Source organism: Aythya ferina, assembly GCF_964211825.1.
Source record: "Aythya ferina genome assembly, chromosome: 1".
Taxonomy (NCBI): Eukaryota; Metazoa; Chordata; class Aves; order Anseriformes; family Anatidae; genus Aythya; species Aythya ferina.
Genome location: NC_140296.1, coordinates 79,211,908 through 79,230,097, shown reverse-complemented (window position 1 = coordinate 79,230,097; position 18,190 = coordinate 79,211,908). Strand labels below are relative to the sequence as shown.

The 18,190-nt window shown below is 40.6% G+C and overlaps 1 protein-coding gene and 1 long non-coding RNA gene across 6 annotated transcripts in view; one reads left to right on the top strand and one right to left on the bottom strand.

Moving 5' to 3' along the window:
* Nucleotides 1-14,041, top strand: part of LOC311436587 — a 208,475-nt gene extending 194,434 nt beyond the window's left edge. The window contains exons 1-2 of one of the 2 annotated variants that reach the window (XR_014692955.1): nt 11,729-11,958; nt 13,501-14,041. This is a non-coding gene — a long non-coding RNA (uncharacterized lncRNA). Of the gene's footprint in view, nt 1-11,728; nt 11,959-13,500 lie in introns of those variants that run through there. The other variant, XR_014692954.1, reaches the window with a different exon arrangement.
* The window catches only part of GLRA2 (glycine receptor alpha 2), a 130,034-nt gene that overhangs the window by 41,298 nt on the left and 70,546 nt on the right, over nt 1-18,190 (bottom strand). The window lies entirely within an intron of this gene.

The window sequence follows — 18,190 nt, the reverse complement described above, 5'->3', positions numbered from 1 at the left end:
AATAAATAGAGAGAAACAAAATGGGATAAAGAAGGCAAGTTAAGGAAGAGAATAAGGAATTCAAATAACTGGGCTTGAAGAGCAACATTTAGCAAGTTTCATACAATAATTTTTTTTTTAATTTTTTTATTTTTTCTAAATATTAACCGGATCATGTCTCATGGACTCCTCCAAGGGATGACCCATCTGACTCACAATGTAGGTCTGACCAACCAGTTCCAGACTGACAGGGGTGTTCCAGGCAACCTGCACCACATCTTCAGAAGAAAAAGGCTGGGACTGAGGGTTTATATTGCACTAGGTTTTGTGGTAGAAGCAGCCCACACAGCAGGTTTGAAATACCTCCTGACAAGTATTTAATTTCCTTTTTTTCCTGTTCATGTTCTTCGGAATTTAGTAGTCCTTTAGTTCACTTTACTAATGAAGATCTACTTGTCCTTTTTAGTCTGAGGTGTCTGACCAATTACCTCCAGTTAACTGAATCACATTTTTGATCCAGTTGTGTAGACCACACATGGAATGAAGGAGCAAGAAGAAACAACACAGGAACCATCCTTGTATGTTCCCTTTAGTGTCGCTCTAGAACCACTGGGAACACTTGTGTCTCACCACAAAAGTGCTTCCTGATGATCAGAACCTCGTTGTGCCCATTGCCTCTTGTCCTGTCACTGGGCTCCACTGAAAAGAGCCTGGCTTTGTCTTCTTTGCAACCCCCCTTTGGGTATTTATTGACATGGATGAGACCCCTCGGAGCCTCCTCTTCTCCAGGCTGAGCAGTCCCAGCTCTCGCAGCCTCTCCTCATAGGAAAGGTGCTCCAGTCCCTTGGTCATTTCAGTGACCCTATTTGGACCACTTGGACTTTTTCCAGTATGTCCACATCTCCTCTTGTACTGAGGGGCCCAAAACTGGATGCAGTCCTACAAATGTGGTCTCATCAGTGATGAGTAAAGATAAAGGATCACCTCTCTTGATCTGCTGGAAATACATGTACTTTGCCTAATACAGACAAGAATACTGTTAGCCTTCTTAGCAGCAGGGTTATGTTGTTGGCTCATGTTCAACTTGATGTCCACCAGGACCTACAGGTCATTTTCTGCAGAGCTGCTTTCCAGCTGGGTGCCCTCCAGCATGCGCTGGTGCCTGGGGTTGCTACTGCCCAGGTGCAAGACTTTGCTGTTCTTCTTGTTGGACTTCATGAGGTTCTTGTCAACCCACCTCTGCAGCCTGTCAAGCCTCAGAAGAGACCAAGTCACCTTTTATGCTCACTTTCTGCTGCAGATCCTGATTATTTGTAATAGCTTACTGAAGATCTGTTGATAACATTGCAACTCAGAATGCAGTTGTCTCCTTAGCAATTCAAGAGACAAAATAATCTGTTGATTTATAGTAACACTCGGCCCTCCAAATTCTGAGACTTTGCTTCCAAGCAAGAGTTGTGTTTCGTTTGCAGTTATTGTGTTTTTCATAGAATTTCATTTTCACCTGAGCTATAAATCCAAGTACTTTCTGAATCATACTGTAATGTTAGATTGTCTCCAGAACTGTAATATTAAGAGCTTTGTTCAGAACTTTGCCATCATGCAGTGAGGCTGAGTGAAGTCATTTTCAGCCACAATATGTATCACAGTTAGAAATCTAGTGCAATTATATATATATATATATAATTATATATAATATATATATATGGCAACAGCTAAGAACATCATTACTTCTCACTGAAAAATATTTGTGCAAAAGCCTTCTAGCCAGGCATTCTTGTGTTTAGGGCACATCCATTTTCTCTTCGCAGCTTAGTTTGGAGCCAAAGTACTGGAATTTCATAACAGATTTTTATTTTTTTTTCCTAAAGGTTATTTGATAGTTTATCCTAAAATCCAATGTTTGCTCCTATAAAAACCTCTTTGCTCCTCATCCATTTTCTAATGCCAGAGTAGGTTCATTTGTTCTGGACTATCTGCAGCTACAGTTAAAGCATTCAGACACTCTCTGAGGAATAGAGAATCAGAGGTCCACAAAGCTGAGCACTGGAAGTGCCCACAACACCCTCAGTAGTAGTGACTGAAGCAGCCTAGAGTACAGAAGGAGAGCTATATGCAGGATCATTCAGACACCTCTCAGAAAGGCTGCCGTCAGCCCTGGAGGTTCAAAGCACTGCAGCACAAGCGAGGGAAATGGTTTTCATGTCACTCTGATGCCACTCTCTCAAGAGCTGTTGAAGTCTGTTGCCCCATAGCAAGATAAAGCTTGCTGGCTGCTTGCAGGCTGACTTCATCATACTGGCAGACAAATGCTTACCTTACTGTCGTGGTTTAACCCGGCCGGCAGCTAAACACCACGCAGCCGTTTGCTCACCCTCCCCCTCCCTCTCAGGGACGGGGGAGAGAAATGGAAAGTGAAGCCCGTGAGTTGAGATAAAGACAGTTTAATAAGACAGGAACATAACAATAACAATAATAATAAAATAAAATAATAATAATAATAATAATAATAATAATAATAATACAATGGTGATAATACTACTACTAATAATAATATGTACAAACAAGTGATGCACAATGCAATTGCTCACCACCCGCTGACCGATGCCCAGCCTAACCCCGAGCAGTCCAGCCCCCTCCCCCCGGCTAGCCACCCCTATATATTGTTTAGCATGACGTCAGATGGTATGGAATACCCCTTTGGCTAGTTTGGGTCACCTGTCCTGGGTCTGTCCCCTCCCAGCTCTTACTGCACCCCCAGCCTGCCTGTTGGCAGGACAGAGCGAAAGGCTGAGATGTCCTTGGCTTGGTATAAGCACTGCTCTGCAACAATTAAAACATCGGGGTGTTATCAGCACTCTTCTCATCCCAAGCCAAAACACAGCATTCCACCAGCTACCAGGAAGAAAATTAATTCTGTTCTAACTGAAACCAGGACACTTACAAACAGGTTGGAGAAATCCTGGAGGGAGCTAGCAATTCCATATCCACCGAGCATATCACCACTGCGCAGTGAATATTCACGGTGAAGAACATTCATCTTTGCAGAAAGTAGGGAAAATATCATTTCTGGTTCTTTTATTTCTATTTGCTATGTGTTAAGCTTCTGCATAAGGTGTATGGAATTATACCCTTCCTGAAAGCATGGCACTATAATAGGTGATACTGGTCACTTTATTCGTTGGTTTTGTGTGTTTCTGATTTGTATCACATGTTATGTCTGTAAAATAGTGAATAGGACAGGTAGAGCCACCTGCAAGGAGAGGAGGCTGCTGCATCCTCAGGGATCCTGTTCAAACAGAGAAGCTTTGAAAGACCTAATGATATGGGGTCTGGAACAACTGCACTGTGGAAAAGCCAGACACGCCTCAGAGGTGATGGACAGCATAATTTCCTTACACCCAGAGGGGACCAAACTGAGTTTTCTGCTACTCAGTCATTGAGATGGCTGGAATAGAGGATGTGGGAGGCAGGAGGAGAGTTGTTTATGGACCTATAAATTTCGGCTCAGTCTTACCTAGTTGCTTTGAGCTTTCTTTGCTTAAAAAAATAAAAATAATAAAAAGTTATCTTCTCCTGATATATTCATGGAACATAGTTAATGAAACATGGGGAATTCTAAAGTTCAGAAAAACTTTTAATCTCTTGAGGCATCTAATTATGAGGAGAAGATACAGGCACATCCACCTCAAAGCTCTGGCTGATTCAAGGTCTTAACACAGGCACCATTTCAGGAAACAAGGACACTCAGTGCCTTTCAGCAGACTGCCCAGCCTTTCATGTGTCAGGCACTGAGTTAGAGGGCGTTTCTTTTGATACTCCTCTCTGCACTCCAAGGGCTTCAGAGCAAGAAGCAAAATCCAGATTGTTCACCAAGAGCATAATTTGCTGCTGCCCCACAATGCTCCCATAAAGAAATTGCCAAGCAGCTCAAGGGGCGCTTCCAGGGATTTTTGGTCTTGCAGAAGTCACAGCCCTGGATGCCACAAAGCATGTTTTCTGCTTTTCTTCTGACAACAGGGACATCTGATATGAGCACTGCACAAGCCAAAGTTTTACAGGTCACACAGAGCACATGTCAAAGGCAGGAGAGAAAAGAAACAGATTTTCTGATCTAGGGGCAATTCTAAACTCAGATAAGTCAATTGCCATGCTATAATTTAAAAGAAGCTGCAAAATTGAACCAGCTTATTTAAGAAAAGACAACAACTTATATAGAAATAACAACCTATATAACTTTACCCCTGTCAGTTCCATAACTGGGTAGAGATGAACAAAGCTTTGAAGCAAGTTGTGTTATTTCCCTCTCTCTCTCTCTCTCTTTCTCTTTCTTTCTCTCTGACCGCCATAAGGAACCTCAGAAAACACATTGGCCATAATTTTAAATCATGAAGATCAGGGTCAAATTATAACTCTTTCAGGAAATTTTAATAAACCGGCAGCAGCCTAGGTAAGTGATTCTATTTGCATAATTAGAAATGAACAGCTATCTTCTTTAAATTGTTTTGTAGGCATTTGCCTTACTGATAAGTCTAATATAGTAATATCCACCTTCAGCTTTCTTTCCAATGCTACAGATTCTTGCAACATGAGTCTTTTTCTGCTGCTAGCATAAATGACTACACCAGGAGCACACACCTACATCCTTTATACCCACATCGTTATTACAAGCTCCAATTCCATTATGGCTCAGCAAAATTAACATTTAATATCCAGTTTTGGCTCCTATTAGGTCAAAATAAGTCCTGTATAGAAGCCCAGATTGTTCTGCCCTGTTACACAGCATTTTCATTCAACTTTAATACTTGTAGCTTTTGAAAAGTCCTTCTCTCTGACCCTGCTAGCAAGTTGCTGTGAAGAGTGACACATGGCTAGAAATACAAAGAGACACACTTCATATTATATTTAAGAGCTATCTTTATGTCTGATAAGTTATTAATAGATGTCAGAAATTTCAGTAACACTTGCTCTATCATTATTAATTAGAGCTGTGGAGAAGTACTTGCCTGACTGGTGAACCCTGGTAAATGTTTCTCATATGAACTGACATTTTCTCACTTGTCATTAGGTTTGAGATGAAAAAGAAAACAAACAAACAGGAAAATCAGAGAAATATTCTGCATGGAGCAGTACATTTTAGTAGAGAATAGATTGTACATAATAAGACTCAAAGACTGCAAAATAACTTGCAGTATTTCTCTGTTTTTTCCCCTGAAAGATCTTAATGAAGACTCTCAAAGAAGCTCATCCACCTGTTTCCCAAAGAGTATGTACAATGGAAGGAAATATTACCAGATCCCTTTTATAAACAGGGAAATTAAGGTGTGCACACAGCAACCCCACTTCCCAGGGCTACACTAGGAGTCCAGATCATCCTTCCCACCTGGCTGTGAGAGGGTCCACACGCCTGGCAATTCCACAGATATGCCTAAATCCACAGGAACTTTCTGGGGATGACTGGGCATCACCATCATTCACCATGGAATTTTGCAAAAGATGGCTATTTATATCATTGTCAGGTATATCAGGAAGAGAATGGGAAAGTGACAGGAAGAAAATGTGGATTAATAATACCTACTCCTTCCCTTTTGATGACTATGTTTTTGACATAATAAGAAACAATGAAGAGAAATTGAAAAATATTTGAGGTTTTAGTTTTTTGTTTGTTTGTTTGTTTTGTTTTGTTCTTTTTTTTTTCAGTATAGGTTATCCTCATGGTTAAGTTTGTTTGTTTGTTTGTTTGTTTGTTTGTTTTTTCCAGCATATGCAGCTGCAAGAGAGATTTTGCTTAAGTTTCTAATACAATGCTTATTTTGTAAACATGTTTGTCAAGTTTGCAATACTTATGCTGCCTAAAGGTACTTTGAATCTCATGTTATTCCAGCAGCCATGACTTTGATTGATTGCACATCAGGAAGCTTAAGTACAGAAAACTCCTACACAAAATCACTTTAAAGTATGGAAATTAAAATTTAAAGGCTGCTTCTTTAACATGCTTTTTGTTGCCAGGGCAGCCCCAACCCCAGTCTGAAATGTGGGGGCAGCAGGGATGAAGGGGGGCACAGCCTTTCAGCCATACTCCCATATGTCATAGGCACAAGCATTAAATTAAGTGGTGTTAATGTGGGAGGCAAGCAAAGGAAAAGAGCCTCCCAAAGCCTCCTGTTTCTAACAAAGCCACATCTGTTTAACACCCATAGCTGCCAAGTGACTGCAGAAGATCACAGAAAAAGCCACAAGCAAGACCTGGTTCTCCAACAAACATGCTCACAATATCCCTTTTATGCACATCCCACCAAACACCATCATTGCCATCCGACTGATGCTAATATGCCTTTACCACAGGGAGAGATGCACACAGCGACCTTAACCAAAGGCTTTTTGTCTTTAGTGAATACCTTTAGAGCTCCCCAGCATGTATTTTAGCAGCTTCTTCTGCTCAGGGTGGTCTCCAAAGAGGATCTGCTGAGCTCTTGAAGAGCCCTTTGCATTCTTAGCCTACAGGAAAGTGGGGGCCTATAGAAAAGCTGGGAAGGGACTCTTTGTCAGGGAGTGTAGTGATAGGACAAGGGGTAATGGTTTTAAAGTAAAAAAAAGGTAGATTTAGATTAGAAATAAGTAAGAAACCCTTTACTCAGAAGTTGGTGGGGCACTGGACGGGGTTGCCCAGAGAAGCTGTGGATGCCCCATCCCTGGAGGTGTTCAAGGCCAGGCTGGATGCGCTTTGGGCAGCCTGGTCTGGTGGGAGGTGTCCCTGCCCATGGCAGGGGGGCTGGAACTAGGTGATCTTTAAGGTCACTTCCAAACCATTCTGTGATTCCATGATTCTTATCTGAGGGCTGTTATTTTTAGAGTACATATCTACAGGAAGTGTTCCTGTTGGCACTTGTAAGGTGCAGTGACATGGATTTTCCACTGTTACAATAAATGCTCACAATCTCATTCCTAAGAAAAACATCCCCTTCACACAGGGCAAGTGTGTTTTTGAAACTGTATGAGGTCTGATTTTCTGTGAATTTGCTCTTTCATACTATATTCTTTCTTTTAACTCAAGCAATGTTCCCTTCTTGGCCTTTCTCAAGGAAAACAAAACAAGCAACCAAAATAAACAAACAAACAAAAAAAAAACCAACACCATCACCATCAGTTCTCCAAAGTTTTTACTCTTTTCCACCCAATGGCTGTAAAAAGGAATAACAATTAGCTAATGGCGAATGTTTAATTCATCTTTCCTCTCAGTCCAGTATCCCATTGATCCCTTAATATGGTAAATTATATGGGCGCTTAAGTCCAATAATAAGTGCAAATACTTTGCCTTCATTCAGCTGCTGCTTAACTCTGGAGATAACCAAAATTGAGTAGGTCCTTCTTAATTTGACTTCAAAGTCTTCTGGGCAGTTGAGTTCTGCTCATGCCCAGAATAGCTCCTGGTATATGCAGGGAGATATCTAGCTCCAGCCCTAGTCCAAATGTGATTCAGGAGCTGCAGCGAGAACATCCTGGAACAGTGCACAGGGTGCTTGTTCAGAGACCACCTAACACCACTCAGAATCTCAAAAAGAATTTCTTTTATTTATTTTTATTTTTTTTTAAAGACCTTGGTAGCTGTGGAAGGGTTAAAATAAAGTCATGGCAGTTGTTCCATAGGAAGCTTTGTGGTACCAGCCCTCACCAAGGAAGAAAGAAATACATGTACATCCTCACTGCCTTCCCAAGCCTGAGAAAATACCAATGCATCTCCTCTACTTCCTATGACATCTGTATCAGGCCATGGGCTGGACTGGGAGGAGAAAGGGTTTTAAAGCTCAAATAAGAGCTATTCTGCTGCATAGAAAGGAAAGCAAGATTCATGGATTTAGTAGCAATGAAGAGGAGAAAAGGAGCTATCAGTTAGATGCCTCTGGTATGTTGTCATTCACTGTCTATAAAGAAGTGCCTTATGTGGTTCATAAGCTATTCTCTCTATCCAATTTGAAATTATGGTACTGTTACTGTCAGAGGAAACATCCTCAGCTATATGAATGATAGGAGCAGGATTCAGCTTACCATCAGAACAGATAGGCAGCTCCTTCGTAAACTTCATCCCATCTACTTTAGCTGTTTACTGGCCATAGGAATGAACTTTCTCTCTGGAGGTATCAATTTCCATCCACTGAAGAGGGAACTAAGATAAAGAATACCCACTAGCCAAATCTATCTGAAAAGCCACATTCAGCATTCTGGGGTGAGGTAGGAAGCTAGAAATATAGTATAGAAGAATCTAATGAAATTAATTTGGAGTTTAATTTAAAAACTGCGAAGTCATAGGGTTCCCTGACATTCCATCCTCTTTCTCGATGCAGTCTCCTAATTGGAAGAGCCATTCCCTTGTTTTAAACTGGTATGTCTATTTAACTTCAAGGCTTGACAGAGATTTTAATCATTAACATGATTAAAATACAGTTTAGAAAAAAATGTTCAACACTGTCATTTATTTTAAACATTATTGTTTAATCACCTATTTCTCTGTGGTAATTATGCTATGTTTAGGCTTTGGGATTTTTTAATCAATGTTTTCCTGTAGTTTGGGTGTGATTCCTGTAGAAGCTTCATAATAACCAAATAACTAGGACAGCCTAATCTAATAATTTGTGCATGCATAGGATGTTTGGGGGGATTATTAAAGTTATTTTCTCACTAAAATGTTATCAGCTTAGAAAGCTGAGCTGTTCCAGGCCTATGACTTTTCATTGCAAAAGTGTTTAATACATTTTTTTTTTCACCAGATTGCAGTTGCATGTTAGTGTCATTTATTCCATTGATTTTCCCTTTTGAAAGGAACCTTGCTAGCCTCTAATTTTCACTTAAATAAATCCTAACAACCAAAATAATGTTGTTCAAATGGCAAATGTTTTCTGAAATTGAAAGCTGGAATATTTGTCTAGGCTAAAAACTATTAGCAAGGCTCAGATATGCATTAGTTTGACAGGACTTGTTATTAACTTTGGAATTGAGACCTGCACAATTTCCTTCTGTTTTAATAGTGTTGTATTTCAGTCCGCCCTCTACAACTAATTTAAATGGTTCCACAGATAGAACCTAATCACATTTGCACACCAAGATGGAATTCTGTCCCTTCATATAAATTTCCCTGCAAAGTAAAAACAGAGATAAAAAAGAAAGACAAAATAAAATGAAATAGCATGAATGCAAGTAGCATTACTCAGACTTTTTTGTTCTACTGGAGCAGTCTGAATTTCAAAGCCACCTCCCACGCATACACTCAAATGTAACATTTTGAAATACAATACTTCCTCAGATGTTGCACTCATTGCAATGCAGTTTATTCCTAGATATGGAGTAATTGCTATAGAAAGCAAAACTACATCAGTATTTTTCTGCTCTAATGATTCATTCTGGACATTGAAAGAAAGACCTGACTTACAATAAATCCAACCAAAATCACATGAAAAGGAGAAGAGATAAAGATATGGGCAGACAAACGTCAAATATTATTCAGTTTCTTGGGCCATGATATGCACAGTATGCCTCCACAGTCATACATACCTCATATTTCTCATTTGAATGATAATTCTTCTTGGTGTAATTCTAGCATTGTATCCATTATCCTTTCAGTGAATTATCTTAGATTTTATTTATTTATTATTATTTTTTTAAGTAGCAGAGCTCACACCAGAAAGGCTTTATTTAATCAGCTAGAGAGCCCATAGCATCAAATTGTGACAAGCCTTTCTCAGTGACATTAAGGAGGCAAAGGCTTACATTGCTATTTGTACACCCTTGTTACTTAGCCCTGATTATTGCAGAAATAATGTTTAGTGCAGAAGAGTTCAGATAACGTACTGCATTCTAAACTTCAGTTGTATCTGAAAGTTGACTCATTTTTCCAGTGCAAAACTTCTTATTAAATAGGGACACCAGCAGTTCGGTAGGGGAACCAAATCTTGGTAGCCCTGGCCATCATCACCCCACCATTGCTGAGGTCCTGGGGTACAGTGTCTTTTTGGAGAGACCCTGGCCCAGTCTGTGCTGCAATAGTCCTTGCCCCCTTGGCTTGTTCTTCACAGTGGAGCAGCCGAACTTATGCCACTCCCTAGCAGATATCTTTGGGCTACTATTACTACTATCACAGTCATTTAAGATTTACTTCATTTTTTGAGGGTCTTTCCTACTGGTATGTGTTTGGACTCTGAAGCGTATAAGAGTATTTTGCCAGCAGCAGTATGGAAGCTACAGAGCTTTCAAATAGTTATCCTGGGGAATCTCAAGTCCACTGAAAACTTCATTTAAGATGTTAATTTATGCATGATCTTGCTTTAACTTATCAAACCCAATCAGGAAATACACAAAGGTAGTAAATGCATAATAATTCAAGACTGGGTGGCTAAAAGTTCATGATGCAACATTACGAAGCTTCAATACATTCTTCCCACTCTAGATCTACCAAGAAACACCAGGCTTCACAGGACCTAAATGACAGCAAATGCTCTACAACAGAAACAGCTCAGGTGGTGCACCCAAACCTTTGCGCTGCTAAGCCTTCTGGTAATGGATTAGTTTTTCTTGAGGCCTCTCTGGCCTTTCTTCACTGGTATGAATGAGAGAAGGCAGAAAGTTTCTTTGGGAAATTTTCTGATTTTCCCTTCCACAGCTGGTTCTATTACTCTACACATACATGCCCTTCCTTTTTACAGTTGCAAACAATGAGTGAATGATTCCTCACTTACTGGAAGAACAGTCTTTTTCGCTTTTAATTTTAAATTTAATTTTTAGTTTTTAGTTGTTGTTGTTTTTTTGGAACACGTTTTTTCAGTGATTCTTCACATGAGCCAGCATTGTACATTTGCAGCCCAGAAGGTCTACTGCATCCAGAGGAATGGCCAGCAGGGCGAGGGAAGTGATTGTCTCCTTCTGTTCTGCCCTTGTGAGGCCCCACCTGGAGTGCTGGATCCAGCTCTATGACCCTCAGCACAAGAAGGATGTGGGGCTGTTAGAGGAGATCCAGAGGAGGGCCACAAAAATGTTCAGAGGGCTGGAGCACCTCTCCTATGAGGAAAGGCTGAGAAAGCTGGAGATGTTCAGCCTGAAGAAGAGAAGGCTCAGAGGTGACCTTATTGCAGTTTTTCAGTACTTAAACAGGGGTTATATAAAAGGTGGAGGGCAAGTTTTTGCTCAGGCAGACAATGACATGACAAGGGGGAATGGTTTTAAATTAAAAGAAGGAAGGTTCAGATTGGATGTTAGGAGAAAATTCTTCACTCAGAGGGTGATGATGCTCTTGCACAGGTGTGGTGTAAATGCCTGAAGTAACTAGGAAAATAAAACTAACATTCACATTTTTAAGGAAAAAGTACAGCATTGAAGAGGCTTTCAGGGTAGGGCATAACTGCATTATCTGAGCGTTCCCTAGGCTCCCAACCTTTGATGCTATCGCGCTGGGGAAACTTGGTGTGCTAGCTCTAAGGAACAGCACGGAGCGTAGAGTGGAGTGGAGACACCACGGCTAGGCTCTGTAATCAGATGGGGCCTCGATTGTTCTTGTGCACAAAGCTGCACTTTTTGCCACCCTAAGCCAAAGACCTGTCACGTTTTGACAAATGCTGTACCCTAGTGTACTTTTTGCTCATTATAATATCATTATAATACCAAAACACACCTCCATCCCAAAAGCTACCCGCCTCCAAGGTGCGACCACCCCTCACTGAGCATGCGCTCTGAATTTCTCAGAGCCTATTGCTTTAAACGGAGACGGGAAAACTTTACACCAATCATAACTAAGATATGCTTGACTAGAGCCACTCAAGCTCCACCTAAAAGATAGAAAATAATATAAATTGGCCCAAGAGAAAGGGGATGTTAGAGAAGATACCACCGTCAGGGGAGATACCATCCTGAGGACAACATCCTTAGGACCTCCTGACTCCTGGGATCAGTCGACGGGCTGAGCCTCTCTTCCCCCCCCCATTGGGACGCCTTTGGGTGAGATCTAAATACTTGCTTATAAAGCTCTATAGAGTCTTTGATCCTTTTAACGCGTTTATTTCTAGGCTGCGCACCTGTAACATCTATAACACCTGTAACATCTATAACACCTGTAACATCTATAAACATCTATAACACCTGTAACATCTGTAACACCTACAACACCTATAACACCTGTGTATTTTATGCATACTGACTTGCTTTTGCAGACAGTCACTATCGCCGGCAATCCAAAAGAACCTGATTATCTGTTGCTGTAATAAACCATACTTGATTGCATTGTGATAACTCTCATTGAGTGCAACGAGGGTGAGGGTGGTTATCCGTGATAGTTCAGTGTTCTGAATCTAACCAGACCCCCAGGCAGTTAATGCATTTTTGGTGAATGTCCGAACGGACCCCCAGATGGTTAATGAGTTTTTGGTGAATGTCTGAACGGACCCCCAGGCCGTTAATGCATTTTTGGTGAATGTCTGACTGGACCCCCAGACAGTTAATGTGTTTTTGGTGAATGTCCGACTGGTTCAGTATCCTGAATCTGACCGGGCCCATAACGGTTAATCAGCTACACCCCTTAACGCGACAACAGGCTACCCAGAAAAGCTGTGGATGCCCCATCCCTGGAGGTGTTCAGGAGCATGTTGGATGAGGCCATGGGCAAACTGGTCTAGTGGGTGGTATCCCTGCCTATGGCAAGGGGGGTGGAACTAGATGATTTAAAGTCCCTTCCAACCCCAGCCACTCTATGATCCAGAACAAACACTTGAAACATTAAAGTTGAAAATAGCTTTACAGTTTGGGGAATTTTATCCTAGCCTTCCATGCCACTTTAGTGATTGCTATCTTCAAATTATGAACCACTGGTCATAGATTCATGTATTATGTTGTTCAAAACAAGGTTAACCAAAACTTTACGTGGTATAATTAATTGTTTTTGGTGGTCTTTGAGATGAACTATATTGAAATCAGCATGAAAATCAAGAGAAGGAAAAAAAAAGAATGATAGGATGACATGATTTTGAATTCCCCTAAAATGAAACATACAAGGAGTAGTGGTGAACATTTACATCATTTTTAGTCTTTGCTTTTATTGGTCTGTTCAGCAATAACATAAAATTGGAACATTGGTAGCATGTTAGGAATATGAACACCTTTCTAAAAATACTTGTCCGTCACAAATCTAGGGTAGAATAGTAGTAGTCCCAAAAGAAGGCTATTTTCAATCCTTATTTCTGTTTTCCAGTGACCTTATGGTGACAGAAACTTCTACTGCCATGTAGGAACTCTTTGTTTTACTTTTTTAATGAGCTCCTACACATCAGAGACTTTTTCCTTTGGTTTTGTGAACCTGACAAAAACACGTGTGAAAAGATACCTTAACTGAAATTTTTAAGAATCTACCGTGGTTTCTTTACTGCCCTTACATCTTCTGGTGAATAGTTCACTGAAGTTCACTTTTGATCAATTTAACTGCCATTCTTAGGCTTATCTTCATTCATGAATAATGTCAGAATCTCCTCTCTCTGTTTCTAATCTTAGGTAATTGCACAGTACCTATGTGTAGTGAATGTTTCATACCAGACAACAAGAGCTTGCATGAACAAATGCAACGTAATACGTGCATCAATTCTTTGGTCCTGCTACCCTGGTATCTGAGAACGTCTGGTGCTATAGTAACCTGCCACATAAGCATTCCTAGGAAGCCTCCTTATCTGCAGCTGATGGGAACCAACTAAAGTCTCCAGCAACACGCAGTCTCCACTTAAACATTCACTGAAATCTTGAGTCAGTGCCCAGTTGTAATGCAGGACTTCAGCTCCACAGTTCACAAGCTCCAGAACAAAGTGTGGTTAAATCAGGACAAAGGAGGAATACTTAGCACCTGACAGGAGAGATTTCTAACAGAGCCAGCATGGTAACTTCTAAAAAGTGGCCATAACTACAGTTTTCCCCACATTTTATTTTATTTTTTTTTAAATAAGAAATGCCATTCTGAGAATTTTATTTCACAAGTGTATGTATGTAACTTCAAACCATTATATTTTCCTTTTAAAATACATAATTATTCTGCCAAAATGAATTATGAACAGTCTGAATCCTTCTTAATTTATATTTATGGAGTATCAGTACATGATAAGCCCCTTAATCACATCTTGTGTTTTACCAGGACCACAGGTCCCATTCAAAGTCATTATACACTGCATGTATGGATTACAATCTCCCGGGCTATATGAAAGCTTTGTTCCTCCTTATACTGCTTGCACTGAGACCCAGGTGGATGGGGTCACAGAGAACACCTGGTCTTGGGGAAATTACCTTGATGTGTGTTTGGTCATTCCCAAACTTGCTCAACCAAGTAAAGCAGAATCTCTGTGCCCATCTTCAAAGGCCTTCTGCTCACTTCAAAAATGAAATCCAATGATTTGCTCTGATGCACAGGTCAGCACCTCAGACTAGGTTACTGTCACATAGGTTTGATCTGTCTAGGTAGAAAGGGTAGTGAGGGAGCAACGTCTGAGCTGTTACATACCCAGTCTCCTCCATTTACATGCAAGCGACATTTCCTTCTCACAAGTAGCTACTGACTATGAACACACTGTTGACTCTTTTCTCTGTGACGCATAGCCCAGGAAAATGGCAGTAAATTAAATTGTTTTTTAAGTTGTGATCCTCTGGACTCTTCAGCCCCTGGAGGTGTAGCAGGCAAAGACACTGTGTCAAACTGCCTGTAAAATCCCATTCTAGCCCAGGTCTGCCTGGTGTAGCGAGCACAAGCACCTACACCATGTCACAGTTTCACACTAGCAAGCTTCAGGAACCTGCATTGTCCCTTGGGGACAGTGATTTTAAAATACTTGAAATGTATTTCTTTTGTGTTTATCCTCATTTTCACATCAGGGAAATATGCCAACAGTTTGCTGGGGGGATAGCTGGAAGTGATGGGGGGAGCGCTTTGGAAATACTAGGAAATCACCTGCCATCTGCATCAGCATGATGTACAACAACATGTCAAGCCAAACACAGCTCTATGGTGCTTACTCTCATGACAAGACAAACCTTTAGTCTGAGCACCCAAAGATACATGTGTGTAGAGATAGCTGTGGCTGTCCCAGCTCAGCTTTCAGCCTTTCCCATTCAGGCAGTGCCGAACCAGTCAGGCAAACCAGAGAGCAATGGTGTCAGCTGGGAATGGACAAAGCCACTGCTCTGTGCCACACGTCTGACCCAGAGGGCTTTAGTTCAAGGGACCCTTCTTTGCCACCTGAAATGCTTTAGAAACAAACCCATACTTTTTAGTGGGCTCATGATGGAAGTCTGGAAAATTCCTTCCGTTTTACTCCTTTGTGGTGCAGAACAAACGTGCACATCAGTGATATCTGCCACTTTGTTTTCTAGAGGAAAGTGTAGCAGACAGTTCCTCATTTAGATTTTCTCTGTCACTATCATTAAACTCACATTTGGAAGGATTCTCCTGAAGAAGCAAGCTTCATGTTATTATGAGAACAATAGAATGAGAAGTGCCCTTGCTGTAGTGTTAAAAAAGAGTCTTGTAAATTTACAGCATTCACGTTGAAGTACCTCTGAAATACCAAGGTTCACGGGAAAAATAGAAGCATTCTTTCAGTTTAACAAAAGGGTAATCACATTAAGATTCACAGCAGGCCTTCTATTCCTTTATTTTTTTTTTTTTTTTTTTTTTTACAGGAACACATGCTGGAATATAAGATCAATGGTGATGGCATTAATGCATAATTTGCATATGGCTTTGTGAGATGTTTATTACATTTGGTGTAAGTATTTTTGCATGACCCATGTTTTCAATGTGGGTGAGCTGTGGGAAGAGAATGAGTATGTAAGCTCCATAATCCCCATACAGAAATAAGAGTAACAGGCCAATACTAGTTACTCATATCTTGAGAAGGGCAAGAAGAACAGCTTATTTACTCTTTACGTGTCTGATTCATTGCTTTTTACTCTCTGAAACGTGTCTAGCTGGAATCCTTGTTTAAATCATGACATTTTTACCCTGATACTGAATTTAAAATAAAACAACATAAACACATGCACATAATAATCTGCTGTAATTTTTCTGGTCATCACGTTTGCTCATTGCCTTTTTCTGGTATATCTGAGTACCTTGCAGACAGGCAGATTCTAGAAAGGTGTATACACAAACATCTCAATACGTTAGTCAAATTTCAGAAGACCAAAACTGGTCACAGAATTATGTAGGGCATCTTTTACCCACTTCCATAAAACATAACGATAACAAGCAAGTTCTCTCTCACGAACACTGCCTTGGCAGAAGATAGACTGCCAGCTCCATCATTTGGTGGCATCCAGGCTTACTTCACATACTTCCTGAAAATGAGAACTAGTTTACCACAATTTGATGACATGACTAAACTGACACCACTGACTAGCCAGCAACATTCAACTTTAGCTGACAGTGAGATAGCTCTTGTCAGTCATTTAATCATAATTAGCTGACATGATACTGGAAGTTAAGCTCCTCAGAAGAGTCAGTCATGCACAGAATCGTGTTAGCTAATTTGATTTTTGACTTCCGTGTTCAAAAGAAAATTGATGTTTAATCAAGGCAACACCTCCAAAATCTTTCTCCCGTTTCTATTGTGCATGCTCTAAGCCTTCAGACTGTCTAACACATTCATTTGATGCCAGCCTAATCAGCACACTATTGATTATGCGGTGAAAAAGTGCAACATGTCTGAATGGGAACAAAGGCAAAATGCAGAGTATACACTGCAATTTTTTTTAAGTCACAGTTTCTTGAACAAAAATACCTGTAACACGTTTCCCTATATTTCAATTTTAATTTTTTTTTTTAGCCTGATTTCTGAGGAAAAAAACACTGTATTGCTGTATATATCCCTCCTGCTGTTCTATGCATATATCTCACTGCCAGTTCTCAAAGAACCTTGAAGAAATTGAGCAATTTGACACCAAGAGAAAAATTAAAATACCCAAGGCTATTGAAAAACAAACAAGCAAGCAACAACAAAAACCTGCATTTGTTTGCCCTCTGAAAAACAGTTGTACAGGAAGCACAGCAAGTCCTCGCCTTCCTGGATAGCCAACAAAAATGTGTACTGCTCAGCCAGCCAGCAAATATATATATCTGGACTGGATAGGACAACCCTTCCTAAGTGAGTCTAACACAGCAGACATGGGAGAGAGCTAGGAAGACCATTTTATACTGCAGATACCAGAGTACTAGTGAACCATATTTTCTTACAGGAGATATCCTCAAAGCAAACAACACCCCACCCCACCCCAAAACAAACAAAAAAACTAAGCCTCTTAATATCTACATTAACATATATAAAGTAGTAAATATACAGTCATGCTTCTAGCTAATCATTCAAAGCCACATAAGGAGTTATTCAGACAGCCAAAATAAAATGAATTGAACATTACTGTAAGGACACTTCTCATTTCATTGTTTTTATAATAACATGAAACTTGCTTCTTTGGAAGAATCCTTCCAAATATGAGTTTAATGATAGTGACAGAGAAAATTTAAATGAGGAACTGTCTGCTACACTTTCCTCTAGAAAACAAAGTGGCAGATATCACTGATGTGCACGTTTGTTCTGCACCACAAAGGAGTAAAATGGAAGGAATTTTCCAGACTTCCATAACAAGCCCACTAAAAAGTATGGATTTGTTTCTAAAGCATTTCAGGTGGCAAAGAAGGGTCCCTTGAACTAAAGCCCTCTGGGTCAGACGTGTGGCACAGAGCAGTGGCTTTGTCCATTCCCAGCTGACACCATTGCTCTCTGGTTTGCCTGACTGGTTCGGCACTGCCTGAATGGGAAAGGCTGAAAGCTGAGCTGGGACAGCCACAGCTATCTCTACACACATGCATCTTTGGGTGCTCAGACTAAAGGTCTGTCTTGTCATGAGGTAAACACCACAGAATTGCAGAATCATCTAGATTGGAAGAGACCTCCAAGATCACCGAATCCAACCTCTGACCTAACACTAACAAGTCCTCCACTAAACCATATCACTGAGCTCTACATCTAAACGTCTCTTAAAGACCTCCAGGGGTGGTGACTCAACCACTTCCCTCGGCAGCCCATTCCAATGCCTAACTCTTTCAGTAAAGAAGTTCTTTCTAATATCCCACCTAAACCTCTCTTGGCGCAACTTTAGCCCATTCGCCCTCATCCTGTCACCAGGCATGCGGGAGAATAAACCAATC